Raw genomic sequence first — 12830 nt, 5'->3', positions numbered from 1 at the left:
TTCAGAAAGACAACAAGATAAATACTCTTAATTTCAAATTAATGAAATCAATATGGTAAGGCTTCTTGCAGAAGTGCAGAAGTTGGAGTAATCTTAAACTGTGTTTGTGTCCAGGACTGGTGAGATTCAAAACACTTCTTGCAAAAAGAATGGTGACCTTCCCCCTAACTTATGCATGAGAAATAGCGACTTCCTGAAATTCATGCACCAAAAACTATAACCCCCCCCCCGTCTAAAAATGTTAGTACATTATTTTATATAAAAGTGATAATTATTACTTTCTTACATTTACTAATAGTTTAATATCATTGATTAAAACTTTAATTATATGGTGAGGTGAAACACCAATAAGCTTAAACCAGAATACAATACTACAATATCTGTACAACGTTTCTGTAACACAGAAACAAGGGATTGCTTGTTGTTCAATGCACGCACTGGTAATGCATGAGGTAAACTCCGAACAACCATAACTAATATCCTTAAAATAAATGCAGATTCAGAGAGATATTACTCTGCTGATGCTTGTTGTGACAGCAGAGTCTTAACCTTTGTCTGATATACAGCGTTAGTATATCTGTCATTTTGAGGTTTTAGCAATTGCTATTTATCTGTAACTCCAACGGAAATTGTGAGATGCTGATGCCAGCGTCTAAATTTAAACTGACTGATGTGAATTGAACAACAAACATGGTTCACAATTATAGAGGACACTTCCAATCAACCGTTTATACCGCGAAGCCTAGCATGTGCACTAGGTATATAATGGCTTGTAGTAATCGCTATTTATATTCAAAATAGCGATAACAGACCATAAATAAAATTGAAATGGTTCTCGTCGAGACAAGCCCATGATGTGATACAGAAAAGGCATAACTAGCAAAGGGTTATAAACAAGTTAACGAGCTTCAGAAAGTTATTTGGTGAATGACGAATTCAGGGGTGTAGTGCTGTATCGGCGCCATCATTGTATTGACTAAACGACACAGGTCATACGATGTTACACGATAAGCTATGTTGGTGTTGTCACTAATGTGATTGATAGCTTTACCATCATAACATCTGCTCCATTGGCATCGATGGCCTGCACAGAAAATTGCAGACTAGACGTCGTTTACGTGAAAAGGTCCTTAAGCTGTTCCTCTGCGCGATGCAGATAGACATTTTATCGGGTAGAGAGGCGGAATATATTGAAACTGTGTAAGCACTTTGGTGATAGTGTATAGAATGTTGTTGCCTGGTTCGGTCAAAGATTAAGGCGTTGAATTATTGTGATAGGTTGAGTGACTACCTTGGTTACCGTGGTCATGCTCAGTTTGAATTCGAAGGAATGTTGAATGTCTCGTAAACAAGTGTAAATTCCTTGATCTTGTGTGAAGCATATAGGGACGAACAAAAATGCACGGTCAAAATCATAAGGTGGGGTTTGGCGGTAAGGAGCCTTTTATGGACCTTTCAGACAGTGTTAGGGGTTCTGGCGGATGATAAATAGGACAACTTTCACACCCCTGCACTTGGGGGCAATCGCAAACTTTCAGCAGCGATGACATTTGGTAGAACAGTGACGTGCCAAACATACTCACAGTTGTGTGTTTTGTTCCAATCATAAACAGTCGGCCCATTAAAGCGTCCCAACGGACGAACCGCGGATAAATTTAAAACGAAAAAGAAAGTCATTGCAGTTTGAGTGGGGATGCTGCGGCTCCAATGCGATATTGTCATAGTGAAAATGTGTGTACCTGATACTCCTTTACATATCAAAAAATTATGTTCAAAAGCGTTTTGCAGTGCCAACTTAGAACAACGCAAGTCAGTAATTGGTCGCCTGGTGGGGGGAAGTAATTGAAGTCGTCTGGATCTGTGTCAGATTTTTGAAGTTTAAATTTCTCCTCAATGGGAGATGGCATTTTTAAGTCAAATGAAAATGAATCTGATCTACCATTTGCTAATAACTGCATACGGTGCCTTGATAAAAGCGCAGTCATCTGTGGTCTATTCCGCTCTGCGTCTATGCGCCCCATTGACGTGACATTATATCCTTTATTAATCCAAGTTAAACCAGATATGAACTGAATATGCTCACGTGTTTCACAACAGGTTCATTAATAGTCAGTAAACAGACTAAAATTTTAGCATACTTACACAACAACTTGACATACTAATGTGACCCTTGAATGGAAGGAATGACTTTGAGTTTGACAAAATTACAAACTTATTTATCAAGCATTGAAATTGACTGCTGGTGACTCGACATGTATTGACATTTATCAGACACCTTTGACCTGTCTCAACGAGCAAGGAGATGTTATGCAACATTTGCAGACCTCAGGATAATCACTAACCAAAACACAAGACGAAAGACAGACATTGTATATTCTCAGAGCAGTTCAATTGAGCAAACGACCCGGATGACAGACTTCTGATAAGAGTAGATGTGTATACGGTCTACTGCTAGAGTAGCTATCTCTGACGAGGATTTATTGTATTATGTTTTTCAATATTCCTGTCAATAAACCCAATTCATACCCTTGTGAGGCGTGTAATAAGAACAATCAGTTATCTGTTATATCATTATATGGAGCAGGTTTCAGCAACTTTCGCACAGTACTCTCAGAGTTAAATCACTAATTACAAAACTTTATTTAATATGTAAATGAGCTAATTATTAACTTGACACGCCAAATGCTTCTCAGTACAATTAAATATTTATCAGAACAATATCTGTAGTAAGTTTCATCAAATATAATGCTGTAATTTTGGAGTAATATCACTAATTACAAAGTTCATTAAATATGCAAATGAACCCTTACTTAACTCCACACAGCTAAATGCTTTACACCACAAATAGCTATCTGTCGGATCAGTATCTGCAGCAGATTTCATCACATTTGGTCCAGTTATTTTGGAGTTATATGACTAATTACAAAACTTCATAAAATATGCAAATGAGCTATTTGCTAACGTGACACGGCCAAATGCTTGTCAGTACAATTAGATATTTATCAGATCAATATCTGTACAAGATTTCACTGACTTGATTGCCGTAATTTGAGAGTTATATACCTAATTACGAAGTTCATTAAATATGCAAATGAACCCTTAATTAATTTCACACTACTAAATGCTTTACACTACAGTTAGATATCAATCGGATCAGTATCTGCAGCAGATTTCATCACATTTGGTGAAGTTATATCGGAGTTATATGACTAATTACAAACCTTCATAAAATATGCAAATGAGCTATTTATTAACTTGACACAGCCTAATGCTTCTAAGTATAATTAGATATATATCAGATCAATATTTGTTGCAAGTATCATCAAGTTTGGTGCAGGAATTTCAGAGTTATCTCACTAATAACAAAAGTTCATTAAATATGCAAATGAGAAGATAATTGACATGACACTCACAGTATCATCATAATGTTCTTAGATTGTCATCTGTGAAAAGTTTCATGAAATTTTGTGCAGTATTTCTTGATATATGTCTACACTGTCATTAACGTCTCCATAGGGAAACCATTGTAAGGAAAAAACATGATATTGCATAACTTCATTAACATGCAAGCCACACTAACCAAAATCTACTCAGTTCTTGCAAGTAGCATATGGTACCTGTATACCAAATCTGACCTGAATCCGTTCAGGCGTTTTTGAGTTATCGTGTAAACAGACACACACACACACACACACACACACACACACACACACCACACACACACACACACCACACACACAACACACACACTAACACACACACACACACACGGACAGACAGACAGACATCGCTATGACATTAGCCCACGTGTTTACACACGTGAGCTAAAAATGGAAATGTGTTATGGTGTACACAGTCTAAAAAGAAATATTCCACAATAAATAAAATACAAAGAGTTCACACAGATTAAAAAGCACAGTTACAAATAACAGACAAAGCACTTGTCGATCAACAACAGTACAATTTAAAATAATTCTAACAGTAAGGTTTTTTTTTCACCTGTTAGAAAATTGGTTTGAATTCTCACTGCTGAGGGTACAAAAGTATTTCTAAATCTGTTTGTGCGGCACCTTACTGAATAGTATCTGGTACCAGATGCTTGGTTCAAATGGCTATTTCGCATAGGGACTAAGCTGAGATATCATATTCCGCGTTCGATTTTACTGTGAAAATTAGCAAGTTCATCCATTTTGTAACCGATTATTCCCATAAAGTATCAGGTATGAATTTGAGAATGATAGAGAACGATCAACGGTTACACGATAGATGAACTTGCTAATTTCTTCAGTAAAATCGAACGCGGAAGATGACATGGCAGCTCAGTCCCAATACTACATAACCATTTTGTTTCCTGCGTTAATTTGTAGACACTGCCTATAGTACATGTATTGTGCATCGTTCTTGTTGACAGATGAATGCAGTTTACAATAGCAATGTGGAAATATATATGTACAAGGAGTGTTAACAAGCTGAATATACAAGCTGAATATATACTTATCATCTGAAAATGACATACCATCCGCTGATCCCTTAGGTGCGCCTCTACCATTGAAAGCTCATGCTTGCATGGATTAAAATGTGACACGAGATCATGAAACCAGATACAGAACAAAATCACTGACGAACAATATTAAACCAAAATTCTGAGGATCCAGCAAGACTTCTTGTGTCTTGCCCTAAGAAACTTAGATGCGTTTTCTTTATGTGTATCTTTCTATTGTTACATTTCCATATGTTTTGCCTTATCTAGCGATTAGTCCGAGTGTCAGATGAGGTGAAAGGTCACATCATGATATTGAACAAGAAGTCAGTCATTCACTGTGTCTTGAACTGTCTAATTTGACAGGCATAGTACTAGGCTCAACATATTTTTAATACTACAATCTGCCAAGATTTACGCAGTGTGCTGTTGATTTTAGCGGTAAATGCAGACACCACCTTCAACATATAACACTGAATGCTTACAGCCATTTTGTGTGTACGAATTATTTTGCAAGACATTTTGCAAGTCTATGTGTCACAGTCGGACAGACCACATTCCAGTGCTAATATCAGAAACGATTGAGAGCATTCTAACTGTAAGATGTTTACCAAAACAAAACAGGACAGAAGAGTGTAGTCGTTCCAACGGAGAGGGTTTTCACCAGCATTTGCCCTTGTCTAATTCTCTGTGGGAGCTTATATTTCTACTGCTTAACGAGAGGTCAACCGCAAAGAATTTGATGAATAGATGAACAATAATACTACACTGACTAAGTAAGTCCGAGAATATAAGTTCTGAACGAAGAAATTTAGGCAAAACAAGATGCGTTCTCACTGTATCGCTGACAATTTGAATTGACGTTATCTACTAAAGGCCAGAAATTGTGTAGGTTTCATTTCCTTATTTACGAAATATTCTTTCAGTCGTCCAAATATGATATACAAACGGTATGAAGTATTCGTAGCTAAACATGAAAAAAGTCCGCCTTACCTGCTAGGGGACGGCTGCAAGCTGGCAAGCTGGAAAGTCTTTTGGCTGCAGGGCGTGCTGAAAAATATTTTTGATATTTTAAACTAACGCCCCAAAAGGGCGAGCTGAAAAATTGTAAGCTTGGAGTGGGCTCTGAAAAATATTTTTTATTCTTATTACAGTTACGCTCCCGAAGGTCGCGCTGAAAAATGCAATGAACGATGAAATTTGTGGCTTAGGCCTATACGATGCATTTTCGTCATGTATGAGCCCGTGTCGAAATTCAGAGTCATCCATGCCTGACACTAGAAAGCTTAACCTGGCACTACAATGCCCATAAAAGCATGTAAAGCGACCCCTCAAAAATGGGCCGTGCCTGTACCCAGCGGCGTAAACAACTTTTTGAGCTATGGAACAAAAGCCTTTTTGTGGCAGCAAACAAACATCCTGACTACGTCAACAGTATCGTTGCACACCCCGTCACTGGACACTTTTGGGGTTAAAAACAGAGACTTGCCGTAATTACCATACCTTAGTACCACAATGTAACGATTCTAGCCCCTCTCGTTCACCGTCACCGTCGATACATAGAGCAATTCAATAGCGAATTGCTATGTGCCCGCCATAAGCTCAACTATACCATAATAAAAACAAACTAATGCTATTTTCGTCTCGTTCTTTACCAGAAAATCCTGAAATATACATCTACCCTGTATGCATATACTGATTTCTAATCAATATCATAGGGAATGGGACAACTTTACATTAGTAAAAGTTATCAACGTATGTTTTTTTAATATTGATCAATCGATATAAACAGAACGTACATAATTACACCTGTTTATAAATGTAACAAAGAGAAATATCTCTAATAAATATATATTTATTACAGATATCATTTATCAGAATTACATTTATAAATTGTTTTGTCATTACAAAATAGGTAATTTTGTTTTACAATTATGGCTGGTTTTTCGTTGCACAGACGATATTCACTTTTATTGTTGCATTTGTTTACAATTGTGGCTGCTACTACAGTTATGGATATTATTATATTTAAAGAGGTCAGGGTCATGCAGTGTACATTTTGGGGGAGTCAGGAGGAGGCATACCTCTCCTGATGTACAACCTTTAAAATTAGCAATTAAAATTATATCATTTTGTAGCATTTTGGGTTAATTTAGAGATGTGCCGGCTATGAATATGGAAATGCTTATTATTGTGACAGAAGATGAAGAAAACAGATACAGAACAAAACCATTGAAGAACAACATCAACAACATCAAAATTAAGTTCTGAGGATGAAGCAAATTTCTTTGTGTCTGGCCCTAAGAAATAAAAATGCGCTTCTTTATATGTTTTTCTACTGTTACATTTCCGTATGTTTCGTTTATTGTATGCTTTTCCTGTATGTTAACAATGCAAAAACCATTGTACAATTACAAGTTTACGTCGATTTGATGACCGTTCATACTGATGGTTTCATATAGAGTTATACATCACGTTAATGTTAATTTGCAGATGACGTCAATTTATTCTAACTGTAGGCTGACCCAACAATTAGTCAGATGAGGTGAAAGGTCACATCATGATATCGAACAAGAAGTCATCCATTGTGTCCGGAATTGTCCAATTTTGACAGGCATAGTACAAGACTCAAAATCGTTTTACTACCCCAATCTACCAAGATTTACGCAGTGTGCTGTTTGGTTTTAGCGGTAACCTTTCAGACATAATGCAGAACGCATATTACAGCCATTTTGGTATAGGGGCATTACTTTGCAAAACAGTACAGTTTACAAGTCTGTGTGTTACAATGACAGAACACTTCTAAGTGCTCTTATCAGAAATGATTGTTTGGAGCATTCTAACTTTAAGATATTGGTCAAGACAAAATGAGACAGGAGTGTAGTCGTTCTAACGGACAGGTTTTCGTTCAATATTTCCCCTTGTCTAATTCCCTGAGGATGCTTACATTTCCATTGTTTAACAAGAGATCAATCGCAAAGAATGTGATAAAATACAAAACTTGACTCAATCAGTCCGAGAATATAACGTCCTAATGAAAAGATACATATGCAAATGCAGAAATAAAGACAACGTTTATCGCTTACATTTTTAATTTTACGCAATCTACTGTGTATAAGAATGAGGTAAGTTTTACTTCCCCATTCATGAAAAAGTCTTTCAGTAGTCCCTGGATATGACACACAAACTGAAAGAAGTAGGCCTACCCATAGCTGAACAAAAACAATTCCGCCTTACCTGCTTGGGGACTGTTGCAAGCTGTGATTTAATTTCACTGCGTTGGTGTCCAGATACCGTGGTATCAGTCTGGTTAACCGGACTTAAGAATCGGACTGATTGAAGGAGTGTGAATTGGGACCAAAATTTCTTTGTGTCCTTTTACTGCTGGAATGCCAGCGTACGACGTGTAGGGCGGAGCAATCCTGTTGGCAAATGACCTTTACGCCTCCTCGTTCTAATGTACTGCTAAATGTGTAGGACATCCAGTCATTGTAGCATTCATCGACCTAAAATCTGAGTGAGCACAAGTTTCAAAACGACAACAAGATAATACTCTTAATTAAAAAAATGAAAACAATATGGTCAGGCTTCTTGCAGAAGTTAATTGGAGTAATCTTGAATTGTGTTTGTGCCCAGGACTGGTGCGATTCAAAACACTTCGTGCGTAAACAATGGTAAAGAATGGTGACCCTCTCCCAAACTTTTGCATGAGAAGTAGCGACCTTCCTGAAATTCATGCACCAAAAACTATAACCGTCCCCGTCTAAAAAGGTTAGTACATATATACAAGTGATAAGTATTACTTTCTTACATTTACTAACAGTTTCATATCATTAATTGAAACCTACAATTATATGGTGAGGTGAAACACCAGAATATGATACTACATCATCTGTACGACGTATCTGTAACACAGAAACAAGGGAGTGTTTGTTGTTCAATGCTGCGCCGGTAATGCATGAGTTAAACTCCGAACAACCATAACTGATATCCTTAAAATTAATGCAGATTCAGAGAGATATTACTCTTGCTGATGCTTGTTCTGACAGCAGAGTCTTCACCTTGGTCGGATATACAGCGTCAGTATATCTGTCATTTTGAGGTTTTAGCAATTACTATTTATCTGTAACTCTAACGGAAAGTGTGAGATGCTAGTGGCAGCGTCTAAATTTAAACCGACTGATGTGAGTTGAACAAGAAACAGGGTTCACACTTTATAGAGGACACTTCCAATAAACCGTTTATACCGCGAAACCTAGCGCTAGGTATATAATGGCCTGTGGTAGTGATCGATTTTCATATTCAAAATAGCGATAAAAGACCATAAACAAAATTGAAATGGTTCTCCTCAAAACAAGCCCATGATGTGATACAGACAAGGCATAACAAGCATAAGCTTATACACAGGTTAACGAGCTTCAGAAGGTTATTTGCTGAATGACGAATTCAGGGGTGTAGTGCTGTATCGGCGCCATCATTGTATTGACTGAACGACACAGGTCACTCGAGGTTACACGATAAGCTATTGTTCGTGTTGTCACTATTGTGATTTGATAGCTTTACCATCATAACCTCTGCTCGATTGGCATCGATGGCCTGCACAGAAAATTGCAGACTGGACGTCGTTTACGTGAAAACGTCCTTAGGCTGTTCCTCTGCAGATAGACATTTTATCGGGTAGAGAGGCGGGATATATTGAAACTGTGTAAGCACTTTGGTGATAGCATGGTGATAGTGTATAGAATGTTGTTGCCTGGTTATGACTTACGTCGGTTGGGATGTCAAAGGTTAAGGTATTGAATTATTGTGATAGGTTGAGTAATTATCTGGGTTACCGTGGTCATGCTCAGTATGAATTCGAAGGAATGTTGAATGTCTCGTAAACAAGTTAAACAAGTATAAATACCTTTATCTTGTGTGAAGCATATAGCGACGAACCAACATGCAAGGTATAAATCGTAGGGTGGGGGTAGGCGGTAAAGAGGCTTTTAGGGACCTTTCAGACAGTGTTAGGGGATCTGTCGGGTGATAAAAAGGTCAACTTTGACACCCCTGCACTTGGGGGCAATCGCAAACTTTCAGCAGCGATGACATTTGGTAGAACAGGGACGTGCCAAACATACTCACAGTTGTGTGTGTTTTTCCAATCATAAACACTCGGCCAATTAAAGCGTCCCCACCGAGGAACCGCGGATAAATTTAAAACGAAAAAGAAACTGATTGCAGTTTGAGTGGGGATGCTGCAGCTCCAATGCGATTGTCATAGTGAAAACTGTGTGTGTGTGTGATACTACTTTACCTATCAAAAAATTATGTTCAAAAGCTTTTTGCAGTGCCAACTTAGAACAACCAAAGTCAGTAATTGATCGCCTTGTGGGGAAGTGATTGAAGTCTTCTGGATCTGTGTCAGATTTTTGAAGTTTAAATTTCTCCTCAATGGGAGATGGCATTTTTAAGTCAAATGAAAATGAATCTGATCTACCATTTGCTAATAACTGCATACGGTGCCTTGATAAAAGCGCAGTCATCTGTGGTCTATTCCGCTCTGCGTCTATGCGCCCCATTGACGTGACATTATATCCTTTATTAATCCAATATAAAAAATGGAAATGTGTTACATGGTGTACACAGTCTAAAAAGAAATATTCCACAATAGATAAAATACAATAGATCACACAGATTAAAAAGCACAGTTCCAAATAACAGACAAAGCACTTGTCGATCAACAACAGTACAATTTAAAATAATTCTAACAGTAAGGTTTTTTTTTCACCTGTTAGAAAATTGGTTTAGAATTCTCACTGCTGAGGGTACAAAAGTATTTCTAAATCTGTTTGTGCGGCACCTTACTGAATAGTATCTGGTACCAGATGCCTGAGAAGAACCAAGTCAGGAAACCAAATGGCTATTTCGCATAGGGACTGAGCTGAGATATCATATTCCGCGTTCGATTTTACTGTGGAAATTAGCAAGTTCATCGATTTTGTAACCGATTATTCCCTATAAAGTATCAGGTATGATTTGAGAATGATAGAGAACGATCAACGGTTACACGATAGATGAACTTGCTAATTTTCACAGTAAGCTTAAAATCGAACGCGGAAGATGACATGGCAGCTCATTCCCTTTACGGCAAAACCATTTTGTTTCCTGCCTTAATTCATAGACACTGCCTGTAATACATGCATTGTGCATTGTTCTTGTTGACAGATGAATTCAGTCACCAGTAGCAATGTGGAAATATGTACAAGGAGTGTTAACAAGCTGAATACTTATCATCTGAAAACGACATGCCATCCGCTGATTCCCTTGGTGCGCCTCTACCATTGAAGGCACATGCTTGGATTGCAATGTGACACGAGATCATGAAACAAGATACATAACAAAATCACTGACAAACAATATCAAGCCAAAGTTCTGAGGATCCAGCAAGACTTCTTGTGTCTTGCCCAAAGAAAATTAGATGCGTTTTCTTTATGTGTATCTTTCTATCGTTACATTTCCATATGTTTTGCCGTACCTTGCGATTAGTCCGAGTGTCCGATGAGGTGAAAGGTCACATCATGATATTGAACAAGAAGTCAGTCATTCACTGTGTCTTGAACTGTCTAATTTGACAGGCATAGTACTAGGCTCAACATATTTTTACTACTACAATCTGCCAAGATTTACGCAGTGTGCTGTTGATTTTAGCGGTAAATGCAGACACCACCTTCAACATATAACACTGAATGCTTACAGCCATTTTGTGTATACGAATTATTTTGGAAGACATTTTGCAAGTCTGTGTATCACAGTCGGACAGACCACATTCCAGTGCTATCAGAAACGATTGAGAGTATTCTAACTATAAGATGTTTACCAAAACAAAACAGGACAGAACAGTGTAGTCATTCCAACGGAGAGGGTTTTCACCAGCATTTGCCCTTGTCTAATTCTCTGTGGGTGCTTATATTTCTACTGCTTAACGAGAGGTCAACCGCAAGAATTTGATGAATAGATGAACAATAATACTACACTTGACTAAGTAAGTCCGAGAATATGAGTTGTAAACGAAGAAATTTAGGCAAATCATGATGTGTTCTCAGTGTATCGCTCACAATTTTGAATTTACGTTATCTACTAAAGGCCAGAAATTGGGTAGTTTTCACTTCCTTATTTACGAAATAATCTTTCAGTCGTCCATATATGATATACAAACGGTATGAAGTATTCGTAGCTGAACATGGAAAAGTCCGCCTTACCTGCTTTGGGACGGCTGCAAGCTGGCAATTTAATTTCACCGTGATCGTGTCCAGATAGGACCTGACTTAACAATCAGATTGGTAGAAGAAGTATCGAGATCTGACCAAAATTACTCGGTGTTCTTTCACTGGCAGAATGCCAGCAAGCGACGTGCAGGGGTGACAAATTGAATGGGTAAATAAATGCTCCTCGTTCTAATGTACTGCTAAATATCGAGGACGTTCAGTCATTATATCATTCAACGTCCTCAAATCTGAGCACAAGTTTTAAACAGACAGTAAGATAATACTTCTTAATATCAAAAGATGGATACAATACAGTAAGGCTTCTGTAAATGGTTTGGGTTATCTTGAATTTTATTTTGGGCCAGGACTGTTGCAAATCAAAACACGTGGTCCTTTGAGAAAGGTGACCTTTCCTCTAACTTGCATTGGAAATTATAGTGATCGCCCTCAAATTCATGCATATATAGCTCCCCGTCTAATGAAATAGGACACACACACACACACACACACACACACACACACACACACACAACACACACACACACACACATATATATATATATATATATATAAGTAATATATATATATGTATATATAAGTAATAATGATTTCTTACAATTATCAATAGCTAAATATTATTGATTGAAAACTTGTTTTTGTACTGTGATGTGAAGTGCCAATAAGTTTAAACAAGAATATGATATTGCAATATCAACTTTTGTTTAACACAGAAAACAGGAGATTGCTTGTGGTGCAATGCAAGCAGTTGTAATGCACGACGTATACTTCGAACAACCATAACTAATTCTTAAAATAAAGGTATGTTCAAAAATAAATCTCTCCTGCTGCTTGTACGGACAGAGGAGTCTGAATCTAGGTCAGATGTAGAGTGTTAGTATATCTGTCATTTTCATCGATTGCTATTTATCTGTAAGTAGAACGGAAGGTGTGCGATACAGATGACAGCAACCGAATATAAAGTATCTGACTGCTGTATATTGAACGAGAAACATGGTTCGAATTTTTAGAGGACGCTTCCGACCAACCGTTTATGCTGCAAATCTAGCACTAGGTATGTACTGGCTGGTGACAGTGATCCC

The 12830-nt window shown here is 37.6% G+C and overlaps 1 protein-coding gene across 3 annotated transcripts in view; it reads right to left on the bottom strand.

Annotated features, from left to right (window-relative positions):
- The window catches only part of LOC139129420 (uncharacterized), a 51902-nt gene that overhangs the window by 37230 nt on the left and 1842 nt on the right, over positions 1 to 12830 (bottom strand). Inside the window, exon 1 of one of the 3 annotated variants that reach the window (XM_070695060.1) lies at positions 11725 to 11854. The exons of 1 other annotated variant lie outside the window; for it this stretch is intronic. The gene's annotated coding sequence lies outside the window, so the exon portion shown is untranslated. Of the gene's footprint in view, positions 1 to 5473; positions 5534 to 11724; positions 11855 to 12830 lie in introns of those variants that run through there. One more of the 3 variants, XM_070695059.1, reaches the window with a different exon arrangement.

Source organism: Ptychodera flava, chromosome 3, assembly GCF_041260155.1.
Source record: "Ptychodera flava strain L36383 chromosome 3, AS_Pfla_20210202, whole genome shotgun sequence".
NCBI lineage: Eukaryota > Metazoa > Hemichordata > Enteropneusta > Ptychoderidae > Ptychodera > Ptychodera flava.
This window is presented reverse-complemented; position numbering and strand designations above follow the sequence as displayed.